Source organism: Peromyscus eremicus, chromosome 10 (assembly GCF_949786415.1).
Source record: "Peromyscus eremicus chromosome 10, PerEre_H2_v1, whole genome shotgun sequence".
NCBI classification, from domain to species: Eukaryota; Metazoa; Chordata; class Mammalia; order Rodentia; family Cricetidae; genus Peromyscus; species Peromyscus eremicus.
Window position 1 is genome coordinate 40,367,360 of NC_081426.1, and position 19,720 is coordinate 40,387,079.

Consider the following 19,720-nt stretch of genomic DNA (forward strand, 5'->3'; position numbering starts at 1 on the left):
CTTTGAAGTGAATCACTATGACATGTTATAGAGACTCCTTTTTTCTCCTCTGAACAGAACAAACTTTTCTTTCACTTTAGCAAATACGTATTTAGTGCCTACCCTATTTTCTGTAGTACTCTGTGGAACTAGAATTAAGGTATGGTCCTTGTTTTCCAGGACTTTTTATGCTTTGGATCCTTTTAATAATGCAAGTGTTGGCTTTAGAAGGTTTTCTATGAAGGTTGGTAAGAAGCTGTCCTGGGGTTAGTTGCTTAAATTTTCTGGTTAGCAGTTGTGCAGCTCAGCTGTTAGGTCTTCGAAGCTTAGGAGAAGTGGGTGTAACTGGCTCCCTTGTCCAAAGGCGTAAAGGATGGAAGAAGAGCCACTGTTTTTGCTTAGTTCTCAGTAATTCCAAGGGTGGGGACAGCAACCACAGGGCTGAGGTCAGAACAATCAGAAGAGAGAGAAGCCAGTGGCCTCACTTATTCTGTGTCTTTCCAGGAAGCTTCTGCTGCCTTTGAAGCGAGAGCAGCCCTGGGGTTTCATATCAGTTTCTGTCTTTGACAACTAGACCCTCTGGACTTAAAGGGTAGTTGTTAGCTGAGCACAACACAGCACGTCTGCGTGCACATCCTGACAAACATCTGCTCTGAATATCAAGCTGAAAAAGGGGTCATATATCTGGCCAAGTACAAGGAAGCATTGTGTTTTGAAATGTAGCACACAAGATTATTCTACAGTGATTTAAAAGATAGCTTTGATTTTATTTAATATACTAAAAATTGACTTCTATATTAAATCTTTAACAAATGTTAAAATAAATAATGCCATGATCAACAAATTTAAGTAAAAGCTGGGCTCATATAGGGAAAATATTAAGAATAAAAGGCTTAAGGTACAGGAACTAATGTTATATTGCTGTGGGATGTTCTGTATGCTGTGAATGTGTTGCTCTGATTGGTTGATAAATAAAAAGCTGATTGGCCAGTAGCCAGGCAGGAAGTATAGGTGGGATAAACAGACATAAATAAAAGAGGATTCTGGGAAGAGAACGCTGAGGAGGAAACACCAGTCCGCTGTCCAAGGAGCAGCATGTAATGGTACATAGGTAAAGCCACAGGACACACGGCAACATATAGATTAACAGAAATGGGCTGAGTTTAAGTGTAAAAGCTAATGGGCAAGCAGTTTTAATTAATATAAACCTGTGTGTGTTTACTTGGGTCTGAGTGGTCCGGGCGAGACACAGGAAAACCTTCAGCTACACTATCTCAAAAAAACACTGATTCTCAGAGACATAATTGAAGGAATGTTTTCAAGGCATTTAATAGTCTTTTGACCTCTGTGATGGCTGATCTTGGTTTTCAACTTGACACATAAAAAAAAAGGGATCCTCAACTGAGGAAATGCCTCCCTTAGATTGGCCTGTGGTAATGTCTGTGAGTCATCTTTCTTGATTGCTAAATGATATAGGTGGGCCCACTCCACTGAGGGCAGTGCCATCCCTAGGCAGGTGGGAAGGGATGTATAAGAAAGGCAGCTGAAAATGAGCTTAGGAACAAGGCAGCAAAGAGCTTTGCTCTGTGCCCACTTCCTGCCCCCACTCCTCTTTCTGCCTGAGCTGCTGCCCCTGCTTCCCTCACTGATGGACTAGGACATGGACTTGTAAGCTAACTGAACCCTTCTCTTCTCATGTTTCTTTTGGTCATGTTATTTATCACAGTGACAGAAAGCAAATTAGAAAATTGCCTCATCTCTGTTCCTTGTGGGCATTGAAGCCCAGATCTGTCCAACTAATTGCTCTAATATCCACTGAGCTTTGGGTTCTGCCATTGTGTCGTCTGATATAATAACAAGCAGTTTGGAAGACTGTGTCAGAAGTTCTAATGGATTAGGAGGGCAGGAGCTCTGGAGTCTCTGTTTATTCTTTGAGTCAAAAATGTAATATTTTATAGATGTCAGTACTGCACTTTCTTTGAAGAGATCATAAGCACTTGTGACTCTGTTACACTGGATCTTATACTTCCTGTGGTATAAGAAGTCTATTTCAAGGGTATTGAAGCAAGCTGCATAAGTCTACATGTGTTCTACATTGTGCAATTCTTTTTCATGAGGAAGACACCTGTCAATGCTAATTACATTCCCCTATCATCCCTTTAAAAATCTTATACAGGACCTTTGTCTACCAGCAAACTTGTCAGCAATTAAAATGATACAATAATCCTCCCTCTAGGGAGAACAGGGCTTTCTCTTCCTATATTGGCATACTTTCAACTTCAGTATCATAATTTGAATTGAGCACATAGTCTAAGATTTTTTTTAAAAAAACCGACATGTTTATATTTTAGACTATAAAGTAATCATATTTGCTCTAGATAGACTAAGTAAAAACATATTAAATTTCATAATAAAACCCAGTCTACAGTATCTCCCAGTACCCTTCTGGGATCTGGGAAAATTGTAATGTGAATCCTGTCAACTGGCTTGGTGTTTTTTATGTAGGGCTGTCCTTCGACATTTAGTAAGACAAGGCTGAGATGTAAGGGCACATAAAGAGGCAATTGTTCTTTATTTTTGCCTCAATATGGGGTAAGAATGTCTGAATCTCTTTCAAGTTTATAGGGTTTTATATTCACTTGTATCCTTTTTTTTTTTTTTTTTTTTTTTTAGTCCACAGACATTACCTTTCCTTAACCAATTGAGACATTCCTATTTAACTGTAGAAGGATCTCAATGCAAATCAGACTCTAATAGAACTTGGCTGTTCTATGACAGCAACAAAATAATATTTCCCTTCAATGAGCCTGGGAGGATTCCATCTACTATGAATGAAGAAAACTTATGAACAACAGGAGAGGAATCAATCATAACACTAGCACCAGGAATGCTTGCCTTACATTCCCTTCATTGAACATTTTTTTGAAGGATGTTTTTTCTCCTGTAAGATATAGAAATGTCATGGGTGGCAATGGAAGCCAGTCAGAGGATTCTTGGAAATGATGCATTCTTTTTTCCTTTTCTTAAAGAATAGTTTATTTAGCATGCTACAAAGAAGCAGAGGAGTGAGCAGTACTGCCTCAGCCCTTTTTTAGCATTTCTGACCCAGTTTAACATTTGTGGCTGGCCAGGAATTCACTAAAATGAACAAAAGCTTTAACTAAAGCTGCCATCCATATACACTTCCTGAGATCTAGATAACTAGGCGGTGCTTCACAGCTGGTGATGGAAAAGTTTCCATTTAGCTCAGGGGTTTTAAAAGGTCTTGATCCCCTGTTCCTTGATTCTGAGGGCAAAGCCTGGCTAAGAAGCACAGCATCTGGGTCCTACAGCCATCCTCCCTCACTTTGTCCAGGACCATAATAGGAAGTCAGCCCATTTCCCTGGGTCTTTCTCATTTTACTTCTACAAAGAACATAAACAAAAATACCCAGTAATATAGTACATTCTAGACTTGTTATCATAGGCCTGTAATCCAAGTTGCTTCAAAGCTGAAGCAGGAGGATTGAAAGTTCAAGGTCAGACTGGGCAACCTCTAAGACCCTGTCTCAAATAAGAGAGTCTTAAACACTTGAAAAAAGTATAAAGGTATTTTCTGATAACACACCATCAAGTTAGGTCTCATACTGTCCCACTGATGTGGGTCTTATCACATCTAGTTGGTAAATGAAGTTTAGAAGGGATAAGAGATGCTACCAGAATCTTCAGCACAGTTAGTAGAGATGGTTGAATTGTATTTGGTCATTCAGGGTCTAAAATTCATTCTTGTGTTCACAGATACTAGTTTCTGTAGCAGCTTCCAGGCAACAAAGTAAGAATAGAGGTAAAATCATCTGTGGATTTGGGTTTGGAGATTCCCACCCAGTTTTAATGTTAAGAGAGTCTAATTCCTTAACACAGACTACATGTATATAGAACTTGTTTTCTTTCAAACATTATGAATGAAGTATGTGCCATACAAGCAAAAATGAGAAGTCATTGGAATCAGCTCTTGATTTTAATTTATTATTAAAGATTTAATTATTTTTATATGTATGGGTGTTCTTCCTGTGTTTATGTCTGTGCATTCCTCATGCCCACAGAGGTCAGAAGAGGGCATTGCATCCCCTGCAGCTGGACTCACTGGTGGTTGTGAGCTGTTGTATAGTTATTGAGAACAGAATCTTAACTACTGCAGTTCATGATTTTGATTGAGAAGATGTTGGTAAAATCTCAGGAAAGGGACCCCATTTACTTTCTTTGATTTGTCTTCCCTGGTTTGCACAGACATCTGTTTCAGATCCCTAGCTAAGCAGAGGGGAGTCAGGGTGATTTACTTTATTTTACTTATTTTTTGCCTGTAGTAAAGCAAAGAAACTTGTAAAGTGCTTTCAAACTTGCAGTTTGAGGCAGCATATTGAAAGTGTCTTATAGGATTAAACCTGTGAACAAATTAGAGACAGACACCGATCTGAAGACAAGAGTAGGAATCTGTGTGTACACTTGTTGAGCATATTGGTAGGATGACATGCAGGGAGAAAACAACAAATGACAATTACAATAATTAGAAACAATTAACATCAATCAAAGGCATACTGTGTTATAGGCACGGTAACAAGAAATGTGCAGGAACATTTTTGTGTTTATGTCAGAGGTGCACTTATCTGGGTGGGAGAACTTGGCCAAGTCTTTTAATTGTGTTGACATATCTCAAATCCTTGTCTACTCTTGGCAAGGACCCAAACAACAGAGAAATTACCCAAAGTTAGGTGCTGCTGCTGGTGCTGATAAATTATTTGTTTGGAAATTAACATTAGGTATATATGTTGTGTTGAAAACTAGTACCATTTAGTTTTAGAAAAATGAGTATTTTCCTTTGCTTAAACAAAAAGAAAGTGTTGGGAGGGGTTACATTTTTACTGACTTTTTCTTTCTTTGAAATTTATAAACAAGATATTTTGATCATATCCACACCCACCACCTGCCTCCACCTTTCCCCAACCTCCAAACTTCATGTCATTTTTCTTTCTAACTCACTAAGTGTCATTAGTGCTGTCTATATACCTAGGGTTATGAGGTCATTGTCCACTGTGGCATGGAAACCTGCCAGCAGCCATTCCCCACAGAAAGGTGATTCCCTCCAGTCAAGAGAGTGGTTAGTTAAACTCCCCCCACTCCAAAGTTCTTGTCACTATTGTACCAGTGAACACATTTTGCTTGGTAGATTGATATTGTATCGTGCAGTGTTCAGCACTTATTAAGATCAATGATGTCCTTTCTCTCTCCTAGCAGCCAATTCTAGCAGGAGGAACTTTTTCTGGTTAGCTCAGGATTGATTTCTCTAGGTTCTGCAACTAAAGTGTGTTGTAGTTTGAGAAATGGGATCTTTCTATCTAGTTAGGAGGGCAACCAAGAGCAAAAGCAATAGGCTGCATTGCTTTGGGTTTCTCCAGAACCTCCAGGATTAATACCTCCTATGACATAACTTGTACCTGCCACTCAATTTTCTTTATACTTTTTTTTAAACTGTACTTTCCTTTTTATAGTGTTCAAGGTTATATGTTCCTACATAGCTTCTCTATGCACCCTTCATTTTAGTCAACCCTGCCCCTGCCTCCTCTTTCTACACCCTACCACTCTACTTCTTACCTGACCTGTCTATGTATGTCAGAAACCTTCTCTCTACTTTCACTTCCCCTGTATTATTCTATTCTTCCTCCTTTAATCTCTTTTTCTCCTCCTCCTCTCCTGTTTCTAGGTTTTTGGCTTCCACATGACTTCAAGTTACACCAAGAAAACAGCAGAGTTGAAGTTATGACCAATATATGACAGAGAACATGAAGGTTGCCCTTGGATGCCTGGGTGACTTCACTCATTGTATTTTCCAGTCCCATCCATTTACTTACAAATTTATTTATTTTTTTACAGCTAGATAATATTCCTCTGTGTATATGTAGTGAATTTTTATTATCCAGATATGTCTACAATTTTGTTTTAACTTTTAATCCCAAAGCATGGAGAGTAAAGGAAGAACACAGAGGATTCATCCACTTGATCTCTACACCTGGCATGGAAAGACAGGATGCAGAAAATGAGAACAGCTGTTAAGAGCACACTGAAATACTGGCAGGACTGCTGGTGTCCTATAGAGAGTTAACTATGTCAATGAAACAGCCCTTTAGAAATAAGCTTTCAACTGATAGTGATTGCTGGGACCCAGAGACCATATAAGATACCACATGAGACAGAATATATTCCCTGCTGAAAATTGTGGCACAAGATCCTGGCAAAGTATGTGGGGTGGGACTTAAATGAGCGAGGGAAAGGTAGAGATGGCACATCCTCCTTTATGTTCTGCATGGAGAGAGATGTTCATTCTAGGAGAGGTGTGTGTGTTTGAAACTGGACCCGAAGTCTTCTGAGTAGCCACAAAAACATACAAAGGAGGACAAACCAGTGACTTCTTTCTGTTAGTCGAAGTGGACTGTGTCTTCAATACAAGAAAGCCATCTTTTGAAAAGAAAATTTGGGTGGCAGAGTTCACAGGCTGCTAGCAAGATGACGAAGGTGAGAATAATGAGAGAAGTATATAAACAATCACTGGGGAACATTCTTTGAGTGCATTGCTTCTGTGTGCCGTTCTTCATGGTAAGCCACAGCCTCAGGCGTAAATGACTCCTACTCTGTGAAAAGCTTACTCTGAGAGGCTGGGTGGGAGTGGGGGGATGGGGGTGGGGGTGGGGTGACTGGAGCTAAATATGGGAAAAGCAGATTCACACCTCCCTTGTCACAGAGGCAAGCTAGCAATTATTGAATGTGGAAATTCACACATGTTGAACTGTTATTTCTTCTCTTGCTTTCTCTCTTTTTCTGGCTGTAGACATGAGCTTACAATTTAATTCATGCAAATTTCGTGTAGCTATTGTATATGTTCCTTGCATTGCATACTCTTTGAAACCATCTTTTCACAAGGTATGTGGGTAGTTACTGCTGTTTTTCTTACATTATGTATACCTAGATACACTAAGGGTGATGAGGTTGAGGGATTTGCTCAAAGTCATTTGGAAATAAGTGTAGTCTTAAACATAGGGCCAGGAAGAAGAGAGGTGATTATATTTTCCATGAATGAACTTGAGTACTAACAGACCTTTGCTGGTCTTCAGGACATAATCCTGTATTCACTAGTATTATGATTAATGATCATAAAGAACATGGCAAAATGTAATAGGTGCAACATAATTACTTTTTGAGAAGGTCCAGCTGAATACAGTAAAATTGGTAGGAGAATAGAAAGAAAAAGATGTTGAAGTGATCAATGTATTATAACCCTTGGCAAAGAAAACATATTCGCCGGGCGGTGGTGGCGCACGCCTTTAATCCCAGCGCTCGGGAGGCAGAGCCAGGCGGATCTCTGTGAGTTCGAGGCCGGCCTGGGCTACCAAGTGAGTTCCAGGAAAGGCGCAAAGCTACACAGAGAAACCCTGTCTCAAAAAACCAAAAAAAAAAAAAAAAAAAAAAAAGAAAAAAGAAAACATATTCAACAGAAAATGGAACATTCCAAGCATACTGTGAATGTCAAGGAACTTATGGCAGCTCTGAAGAGCATATAGAAAATCAGGTGGTTCAGGCCAGATGAGACCAAGTACACCAAATGGCATGCTGTCCTTGTCCTTTGTTAAGGAGATTGCTAAGAAAAAGTGAAATCTAGAAAACTATCCCAGAGGCATTTGAGTGAATGAGTACAAAGATCCTAGATTTTCATATTCCTTTGAAGTTCTGAAAAGGAAATAATCAGGCACCTTCTCCCACAGAGGCCAACACTTTCTATTTGTCTAAAAACCACATGATTGATCATCTTGCCCAAGATGGCAGTATCCTGTCTGTTCTCAGGAAGTGCTTCTACCAATCCTTCAGTTCCTTCAGACTAACTTCCAGGATCCGGTCTTAGCAATGTCTAAACAGAGAAATGCTATATTCACTATAGGAAGAATTAGCTGTCACACCTCCCCCAAAATGAAGAACTTGACTAGCATGCCTTGCCAAGAACTGGAGAAACATTTGTGGAAACAAGATACAGCGGTGGTGGAAGAGCAACTGTGTAGATCCCATGGCTGGATTTTTTGATATTGAGGAATTTACTCATGATACTAGATTCATATTCTGGAAATGTTATCTGGATTTTTTTCTAAGACTGGTACCTTAACATTTGAATAAAAAGGTGAATAGTGGAGATGGAAAACATCTGTTGTGGGATGCGGTTCTCCAGGCATGACATGGTCTTTGCCGTCTAGAATGCTCAGCAGCTGTGATTATCTGTAGGAGACCTATACAATATTGGACTCATAATATTCTGTTATGAAGAGAGAGAGGATCATTAGGCACCCATCTCTGAAGATATATAATCAGTTAAAGGATCCTGGGAGTGAGATTTTCTTGATTTTCTTCAGTGGTGTACACATTCTTCAATTATCCATGCTCCTCCAATTAATTAGCATTAATTTCTCTCATTGGTACACTACTTTTGCCTTAGTTGAATTGTTTCTTTGATCTGTCATATGTGCCCTACCTGGGGCTAACAGATGTTTGTCTGTCTACCCAGGACAATTTCACATAACACCTTATTGGGAAAACATTGAGGAAAAGATGAAGCCTGAGTGGGTGGGAATATTTCAATGGCTTTTCTGTAGAAGATGAACACGATGGTTAATCTCAATGTGAACTTGTTAGGATCTAAAATAAGCTGGGAAATGGGCTTTTAGGCATGTCTGTGAGAGATTATTGTGATTAAGTGCCTTGAGGTGGGAAAACCTGTTCACTGTGGGTGGGACCATTCCCTTGGCTGGGATCCTAGTTTAAAATAGGAGAAAGTAGGCTGAACACAGGTGTTCATCTCTCACTGCTTCTTGGCCTTGGAGAGAATGTGAGCAGCTGCCTTAAGCATCTGCCACCATGTCTTCCCACCCAGGAAGGACTGTACCCAAGAACTGTGAGCCAAAGTAAATCCTTCTCCCCTTGGGTTGCTTTTTTCTTATCACAGCAACAAGATAAGTAGCTGAGACAATAGAGAGTGAAGAAAAGTTTAGGTATGTTTCCCAGAGGATCTCAGAAAACATGCCCCTTATTTTGGTACTAAGAAATACTCAGAGAAGGGGCATTTTTTTTAATAGGCTCAGTACAGATATGTTCGATAGTGGGAAAACTGCCACGTGACTGGACTCGCCTGCTTGCAGATGATGTGTTTGGTCTTCGGCTAAAGCAATATGGCAATATCTAAACTTCAGTGACAAAATGGAAGTAATTGTACTTGTCACCAAGGCTAGAGATGTATGTAATCTATGTATCATGTCCAATTGGAGTAGATGGTGATAACTGAGATTATAGCATTTCTTGGTGAAGGAGATGGGAAAAGGAAGGCCTTCAATTTGAGATTTTCCAAGTTATATAATCGAAGAAAAATTATCGAGAGCCATTGGACTAGGGCTTAGGTCAGTTGTCATGATGGGAAATTCCACTCCATCACCAGTTTCCAGATAGGTACCACTTCATATACTCAGATTCTAAGAGAAGACATTCTTCTTAAAGACCTGTGCAAAATGTTTTCTAGCCACTAGTTCTCTGATCCATCCCTAAAATATCCTGCACTTGATTGTGTGGATAACTGGAAACAGGAGATCTCTTAGACTGCTACTGTTAGAGGAATCTGCCCCTAGTACTAAGATACTTCAAACTGGACTTGGATCAAATGGAGATGGGATGGTGAGTTTAATTTGGGTCCAAGTTTTAAAGTTATTATTAAGGGCCCAAGTAGAGTGGATAGATAATCTTATGGTTTGAATATGAAACATGCCTCATGGACTTGGGTGTCAAGTGTTTAGTCCCTAGCTGTGGGAAGCTGCTATGTAAAAGCTTTAGGAAGGGGAGCTATTTGGCAGAAGCTGGCTCCGGGGAATATCCTTTGAAGGTTGTCTCTGGCCTCCAGCCTCTTCCCTGCTCTTTGCTCCTGGTTTGCCATGAGCTGAACACCTGCTTCCTGAACATGATTCTGATGCCATGATACTCTGCCGGGAATGGAGGTTGAAGTCTCTGAGTGTGTCAGCTAAAGAAAATCTTTCCTGTCTTTGTTAATGTGTCAGATATTTTGCTACAGTAAGGAGAGAAGTAAACTAATAGGGGTCCCCTATATTTTTGGTAGAACTTTCATGTTAGTTCTACTAACCATGATAAGAAGAAAACTTTAACAGAAAAAACTAAGCCCAAACTCATGAGACTGACCTATGCCATCCTAGCTGAAGTAATCAGTCAGAAAGAATACTGCTAAGTGGAGGATTCTTGGATGCGGAGGTAATCCAAGGATGTATCCCAGTGGTCTGTAGAGGGTGAGGTAAGGCATAAGCACACATCCTCATAATTGTGCTAAAGTTCTCATTAGTTCACAGCTGCTGGGCTGTGTTCGTTGGTCCCTGTGTCGGGAGAAAATCCTGACTGGCATTTGAAATACATCTCTGAAGCTGACAAATGTGCTTTCTCTGACCTCATACATAGATAGAGGCAGACCAAAGTCACTTCATCGTCAGAAGGAAGGGCAATAGTAACCATGTAACTCCTGTACTGCTATCACACAGCATGAAGACATATTCTCCACTTTGATCTCAGATGATCCTCATGCTATCCATTGTGTCAATGATATCTTACTGTCAAAGTGTCTATCATAGTAGTGGCAAATACACCCAGCCACAGAGACATAGCTGGGCGAAACTTTGAAATTGTATAGTGATGGTGGGCTTCATAGAAGGTCCAGAAATGACATCAACAGTGAGTCTAGCTTTATTCCCATATCATTCTGACATCTCCCTCAATAGACAGTTGCAGTCCAGGGAGTATTTTCTATTACAAACTTTGCTGGTTAGGTTTTACCAACCTGACCCAAATATAAACAGACCTGGAAGGTAAGATCTCAACTGAAGAATTGTCTCCATCTGATTGGCCCATGGGTATGTCTACAAGGCATTTTCTTTTTTTTTAATTGAAAATAAAAAATATATCTTCATAGAATATATCCTGATTACAGTTTCCCCTTCCTCTACTCCGCTCTATTCCTATCCACTTCCCCTCCCAACTTGGATCCACGCCTTTTCTGTCTCTCATTAGAAAGCAAGCAGGCTTCTAAGGGATAACAATAAAATAAAATAAAAACTATCACATTGGAATTGGACAAAACATACAAATAGAAAGAAAAGAGTTTAAAAGATGGCTCAAGAGACAGAGATCCCACTCATTCACATGTTCAGGAATCCCATAACAATCACTAAGCTAGAAGCCGTGATATATATGGAGTGGACCAGGTGCAGACCCGTGCAGGCCTTGTGCATGTTGCCCCAGTCTGTGAGTTCAGATGAATTTTGATCATGTTGACTTAGAGGACTTTGTTTTCTTGGTGTCCTCGATCCTCTTTGGCTTTTACACTCTTTCTACCTCCTCTTCTGAAGGGTTACCTGAGCCCTGAGAAGATAGATTTGATGGAGCCATCCCATTTAGGGATTAGTGTTCCAAGGTCTCTCACTCTCTGCATAATGTCCGGCTATGTGCCTCTGTGTTTGTTCCCATTTACTGCAGGAGGAATCTTCTCTGATGGTAGCTGAGCAAAACACTGATGTATGAGTGTAGTAGAATGTTGTTAGGAGCCATATTATTACTAATTTTTGTTAGACCATTAGTATTTGGTTTTACCTGAAGTCCCTGAATGGTATAGTCTCAGGTTCTTGGTCATCCAAGCAGTGTCAGGTAGGGGTTCCATCTCATGGAGTGCTGTCAATGAAATCAGACATTGGTTGGCTATTCCCACAAACTTGCCACCGTTGCCCTAGCATATCTTCCAGGCAGGACATGACTATAGATCAAAGGGTTTTTGGCTGGTTTGTGTTTATGTTTCTCTTTTGGTAGCATGCAGAGTACCTTCCTGTACCAAAGACACTATAATGTAGGGGTGAAGGTTCTACATAGACACTAGCTTGACTTCTCCATGTTCAATGAGCTGTGTAGGTGTTGTCTTTAGCAATGGGGCCTTGCTATCAGTTTTTGGAGAGCAACCTATAGTCTTGGCAAATGGCTGGGTTGTTTTGGTGTTCCCACAGGACCTCTTTGGGCAACAACTCAATTAGATATGACCCAATCCTTGGCCTGAAAGCTTCATTTGGTGACAAGAAATGGCCAGTTGAGGCTCTGTCTCCACAGATATTTGGGTAATACCATTTATATAACTTTCATACATTTATATATTTTATGAAGCTTCTACTGTATTAGCTTTTCATATTACTTCTCAAATGGCTCTTAATTTTAGGTATCTCTTCTATCCTTCTCCCCTCCTTATCCTTACTTGATCCTTCATTCCTGCCTACCCTCCATCCATAAATATTTTATTTCCTCTCTTTCTTTTTATCATTTTTTTAAGATAAGGTCTCACTATGTAGCCCTGGCTGACCTGGAACTCATACTTTCCCTTTTTTAAGGAGACCTATCTGCCCAATCCACCCTCCCAGTTCCTTACTGTATACCTAACTTCTGTGGTCCTATAGATTGTACCTTTTTAAAAATCATTAAATTAACAGCTAATATCTACATGTAAGTGAATACATACTATATTTGTATTTCTGGGTCTGGGTCATACCTCACTTAGGATGATTTTTTTCTAATTCCATCCATTTACCTTCAAATGATTTTTTTTAAAAAAATAATTGAGTAATACTCCATTGTGATGATGTTCCACATTTTCTCTGATGAGGGACATCTAAGTTTTTTTTTCCATTTTCTGGCAGTTAACATGGTTAAGCAAGTGTCTCTGTTGTAGGATTAAACATCCTTTGGGTATGTGTCCAAGAGTGGTATAGCTAGATCTTGAGGTAGATCAATTCCATCTTCCTGAGCAACTGCCACACTGATTTCCATAGTCACTGTACAAGTTTTCACTCCTACCAGCAATGGATGAGCGTTCTCCACACTCCACATTCTTGCCATCATGAGATGTCACTTGTTTTATTGATCTTAGCCATTCTGATGTATATAAGATGAAGTTTCAAAGTAGTTTTAATTTGCCTTTCCCTGGAAGCTAAGGATGTTGAATATTTCTTTATGTGTTTCTCAGATATTGGAGTTTCCTTTGTTGAAAATCTTCTGCTTAGATCTGTATCCCATTTTGCAATTGGGTTATTTGTTTTCTTGATATCTAGTATTTGAGCTCTTTATGTATTTTGGATATTAGGCCTCTATCAGATGTCTAGTTGGTAAAAATCTTCTCTCATTCTGTGGGCTGCCATTTTGTCTAAACAACAGCATCCTTTTCTGTGCAGAAGATTTTTAGTTTTGTGTAGCTGAAGTTTTCCTGGTCCTGCCCGGCTCCTGCAATCCTACAGGTGCTTGGACCCAAGTAAACACACAGAGGCTTATATTAACTAAAACTGCTTGGCCATTAGCTCAGGCTAACTGTTGACTAGTTCTTACACTTAAATTAACCCATAATTCTTATTTATGTTTAGCCAAGTGGCTTGGTACCTTTTCTCAGTTCTGCCTTCACATCTTGCTTCCTCTGTGTCTGGCTGGCTCTTTCCAGAATTCTCTTCTCAGCTTGTCCCGCCTATACTTCCTGCCTGACTACTGGCCAATCAGCACTTTATTTATTAACCAATCAGAGCAACACATTCACAGCACACAGAGCAATATCCACAGCAGTTTTGTGAGATCTCATTTACTAATTGTTGATCTTAGTGGGATGCATTTTCATAATTGCTAATTGATACAGGAGGAACCAGCCCACTGTGGATGGTGCCATCCTCAGTCAAGGGGGCCTAGACTTTCATAAGAATGTAACTTGTACGAACTTGTAGAGCAAGTCAGTAAGCAGCCTTCCTCTGTGGTTTCTAGATAGCTACTGCCTCCAGGTTTCAGCTTGAGTTCCTGCCTTGGCTTCCCTAGATGATAGGCTGTAACCTATGAGCAAAATAAACCATTCCTCCCTCCAAGTTGCTTTGGGTTATGTATTTATCACAGAAACAGAAACAAAACTAGTAAATAAACTGGTAACTGAAGCAAAATCCCAGAACTGACTTGCTTCAGATTTTCATGGTATATGCAAGCAGGAAACATATTTCTGTTTGATTAGAGCACCACATAGGGGAGTTTAAAGATCCATGGTGAGAATAAATCCCTTTGCTGAGCACAGCTTCACACATTTGGTCAGCAGCTTGGCTGAAGATGAAGTTTTGTACTTCAGGCAAGCATACACACATACATGTTGTGTTCTCTCACCTTTCTCATCCTCCTCCTTCATCTATCTGTCTGTCCATCCGTCCATCCATCCATCCATCCATCCTCCATCCATCAATCTCTCTGTTTATCTATCTATCTATCTATCTATCTATCTATCTATCTATCTATCTATCATTTATCTATTATCTATTGATCTATCAACTATCTGACTTCTATCATCTATCTTCTATCATTATCTGTGTATGTGTTTCTATCTATCTATCTATCTATCTATCTATCTATCTATCTACCTACCTACCTACATCTACATACCTATCTCTGCCCTTTACTCAGGGTGGAATCAAATGGATTGGCTGGAAGGAAAATGCTTGTAAGTCAGAGATCAGGGACCTAGGGGGAAAGAAGTGTGTGGATGAACTTGTGGCCAGGAGACTGAAGCAGGTAGATCATTTTTATTTGGTGTAAAGATGGCAAGCAGAACTCATCTTTCCTAAGGGACATTTCTAATGCTCAGGGGAGCAGAATGACTTAACCTGTGATTGTCAGCTGACTTGATCCTTGCTACCACTACAGGGTGAGTAGAACACAGTTGTTTGATGGCTTTCCTTATAAACCATACAAGCAGAGCTTCTGTTTCTCTTCATTTTATAAAATTCTTTCTAACCTAACTGCTCTTAAACAAATCCAGTCACATTACTGTCGCTGATATGTGACTCTTAACTGAAAAGAAAACATACCTGTTTCTTAGTTAAAAATAAAAGAGAGGAGGCATAAATTATACCTATTATATTCACTTTACAAGCCCCTGCTCTACACATCAGCATCTCTTGTTTCTTATAGGTGGATCTCAATAGATGTTGAGCCTCATTTGGACACAAAGGTTAGCAGTTATTTCTTGCTTCTTTCTTGAGTCTTTTCTATGAATGAGTTAAAAAAAATAAAATGGGATAATAATGAATGAAAAAGCAAAGATTAACTTTAAAAAGAGATATTAATCCTTAATGAGAAATGAGTATTGAAGAGGGAAATGGGGTTTGTATTTCAGGTGCACCAGGTCTTGCCCACTCACTATCTGTAGGAACTTGAGTCAGTTCAATTAATTTTTTTTGTCACTTTCCTCCATTAATAAAATGGAAACAATGACATCTATTATACACAATTACTGTGAGAGTTAAATAATAGTCCTTTCAATGTACTGGGATAATATATGTATATATAAAATATACGAGAGTCCTTTTCCTCCATAATGAAATTGCAGGTGAGAGAAACGGGTAAAATATTTGGAATGCATAGATTAGCAAGCTGGGTACGCTGCAGGTACATTGCTATCAAAATGTGACTTGTATGAAAAAGGAGGTCATGAATAAAAATGGAGACTACTAATCCAAATATTTCTTTCTTCTTTATTGGAAAGTCAAATAAAGAGACAAGAAATTTTAAACACAGGCATCATTTTGCCTAAAATTGAAGCTAGATTTATTTTTTTCTCTCTCTCCTATGGAGGCTTCCCCCCCACCCCCTTCGCCCCCCTAAGTCCTTAGCCGTATTTGTGCCACTCAAACTAATTGGCTCATTAGGGGTAGCACTACCTCTCACCCTGCACCCATATTCCTCTAGAAATCCGGACAGAAGAAACAGAGCCCGATTTACACAGACCACACAGCATTTTCACACATCTCTAAGTCAAAGAATAGCACACAAAAGGATGTTTGCCTGAGTTGATTGATGCTCCACTCTTAATCTTGAACTGCAGGGGCAGGAAGCCTTTGAGTGCATGGTAATGCTGCCCCCGTGTGGCCAACTTTAGGAAATCGCTCTGACATCTTGCAGCCCAACAGTCAATAAAGCCTTGAGGGGCACAGGACCAGCAATGGGCTGCTTCAGCTGTGAACCAACACGATTAAGTCAGTTAAGCGCCGGGTCAGTAAGCTGAGTGTACTGTACTTGGACAACAATCGTTATTTCTCTACGTTCAATTAATTACTGCAGTTTTGAATTATTGGAACTCTCAGATTTCTGCTCTGGGAAGTAAGGGTAAAAGTCCTAAGCCTCCGTATTTCCCGAGGTGGAGGAAGACACAGAAACACATGCTTTAAGAGCTTTACGACACTCAGTGCAATGGTGTCTTTAAATTTATGGGAGCGAAATGGGGTTTCCTAGCTAGAGTACCGCTGCTTATTCAATGCTGCTTTTTCTTCAGTGTGAATCTGAAATTTCCTGGTCCTATAATTGATTTTTTTTTTAAATTAGTACCAAAGAATGGTACCCAACATGCTATTTTAACCTGACTTGTTTTATCAATTATTCGCTGTAAAATTCTACATTCTTAAGCTGTAAAATATCATGCCAACCCTATTTTGCATAATTGTTAATATTTGAATCTATGCTTGAGAATTGTACGTGGCTTAAGAGGTGTTTCTGAGTCCTGCTCATGCGCAAACCCTTTAGTAAAAATTAGATGTGTTGGATCCAACGGCATCCATGTTCTCATCTTTCTTGTATGATAATGATCTCGCTCTCTTTTCTTGTGAATAGTGTTGACATGAGCCTTTGGGGAAGAATTTAAACTGTATGAATATTGAAGATTAGATCATGTGCTTAGATAATATTCTCTTCCTTTCATTCCAGTAACAAGTAATTCTTTCCTTCTATTAACTAGTAATAGGGTCATTCACAGGTCACAGATCCACTTCAAAAGTAAATAAATAATTCCTCCAAATTCATGCCTCATTTACTATAAATTATAACAGAACTGGGAGCTGGAATCACCCAGGTCTCTGAAGCATATAAAATGGGATGTCTTCAGCTGGGGAATGTGGTTGCTGCTTTGTGGAGATGATGATTTGAATATTTGCTCCACCTGATGACCCTGCAGGTTTCACCATGTCCATCAGATGGATTTTGTAAATAGCGGAGTTTAACAGTGAGGATAATTTACAAGAGAAACTCCCCATCCTTCTATTTGACATTTGAAATAAAACTGCCTTTTGTTATTTTTTTCTTCATGTACATTCCTCCATTAATAGAATGTTTCTTAACAGAAATACCATTCTGTTTAGACTGGCATTTCATAGTTCTTATTAGTTTGAGTAGAAATGCCTCAAGGCTAATACGATGGACAACTACCCCATCTCTGTATACTTTCTACACAGCTCTTTCCTGCATCATACCTAGTAGCTGAGAGTAGCTTTGTAGCGAGAGAATCACACACACACACACACACACACACACACACACACACACACACACACACACAGAGAGAGAGAGAGAGAGAGAGAGAGAGAGAGAGAGAGAGAGGAGAGAAGGAGGCACTGTGACTCTGAGTGACTAACTCAGGCTAATAAAAGTGTGGCAGGGTAGTTCTGGGAGGATTGCGGAGCTCTTCTTTGCATTTTTCATTTTTTAATACTGTATATCTTACTGTGAACATGTGAATACATGTCACTTTTATACAAAACCCACAGAGTTCTAATGTAGAAAGCAGGGATACGTGTAAAGGCAAAGTAAATATTCCATATTATTTTCAACAAAAAAGGAAATTACAGAATATATGTAGTGATACATATTTGTACCATATATAATGCATATATTCACATATTGTATATAATGCATATATACATGTATTATATATAATATACAAAATGTAGAAATACACAATTTATGTAAAGAGTCTATATATCCATATAGTCAAAATTATCTGTGAGGATATAAGAGAGGCTTAGGTTAAAAAAAAAGATGTATTTTAAATTTTTCATCCCTATTCTTATGAATTAAATGTTATACTAAGCATTTATGCATATATTGTTTACATAATTGTGGATATAAATTTGTACAGAACATCACTAGGTACCTTCCCTGTAGTTAATGAAGCCCATGCTCTCACCCTGTGTGGCCCAACCAAAATGTTCTATGTCTACCCCCCCCCACACACACACACAGAGAGAGAGAGAGAGAGAGAGAGAGAGAGAGAGAGAGAGAGAGAGAGAGAGAGAGAGAGAGAACATAAAGTTGGGTGGGTAGGAAGATAAGGAGGATCTGGGAGGAATTGAGGAATGGGAAAACAAGATCAAAATATACTATATGAAAAAAGTTTTAATTAAAAAATACAGTATTTTATTAAAAAAAAAAAGACACTTTCTGTCACTGATCCTCTTGAAGGGCCTGTCTTCATCAACAGGGCTACTCTGCAAAGCAAGCCTCCATTTAACACAAGAATTGTGGGGCCATTATCTAAACCATAGAAATGATGGAGATCATTACACACATTATGTTGGAAGTTATGATTCCATCTGCAAGGCAATATTTGCTATCAGTTGCACCAGGTATTGCTCAGAAGACTTCTCTCTTTACTTCCAATCTTCACAATTTGCCATCTAAATTTTCTTCCAGTGTTTGTAAGCCAAACGTGACTGTCAGTGCCTCTGTAGGCCGTGGAGGCAGCTTTTCCTCGTTTAATCAGGAGTGACTACATGCTTTCCCTACAGGCAGCCTATTATAGTTTCCTGGGCATGGTGAGATAAACGTGGAAGAGAGGCATTCTGCCCCCTGGTGACTTACATGTATGTTCTTAGGAAAGGGCTCACACATCTCTCTAGACGCTGTTTTGCATATTCAGATGGTTCTTCTACCTTGTGGCCCACTGAGCACCATGGCAGTTTCCTTTTTAGTAGATCTTGGGTCATTTTACACTTGCTTTCAGCATTAGCTATGGATAAGCCATGCGCAGTAAAGTGGTTTGACATTTCAGCTTGATTTAAGCCAATTGGCACTGACAGCTTTGTGTCAAAGTGTGTTAATGCTTAATCAGAAATAATATCCCTGTGGACCAATGACTGAGTTCAGCATTAATTGGTGGTGGCTAGGTGCAAGCTTTCTGTGGGAAATTATGAACCAGGGAAGTTCAATCAATTTAGAAGGAAAAAAAATGTGATTTTTAAAACAGCATTATTGAAAAGGACTTTTGATTCTCTCATGGAAGCTGTATTCTCCCCATTGAATATTCACACTTTCATAGAGAATTATATGGTGTTTGGGGATATATAGAGACACTGTACTCTTAAGGAATTCATCGTTTGGTGATGGACCATACAAAGGAGCTGACGATTACAATGCAATGTATTCCCTTCCTTGGTAACCTTGAGCTAGTTCTGAGAGTAGCACCTGAGTGCTTTGCATAGGGAGTAGAAAGAAATGTGTTCTCAGATTGGAGGTATACTTTTCTTCTCACTCAGAATTCCAGTTCTTTCTAAGGACTCTCTCTACCAACATTTATCTAAGAACCTTCTCCAGTGGATACAGGGGGATACATAAAAGAAAGGTCATTTCATGAAGGAACACAGCTGTAAGATGTGCAGGGAATGGCGGTGAGCTTAGTGTAGAAACGGTGCTGGACAGCACACTTCTCCATTTCTCAGCTCACAAACAGCCCCTCTTGGCATTTCTCCGTCATTCTTCACATTCATCTGCTGTGGTGATATATTGTGTTCCCCAATAAAGCTTACCT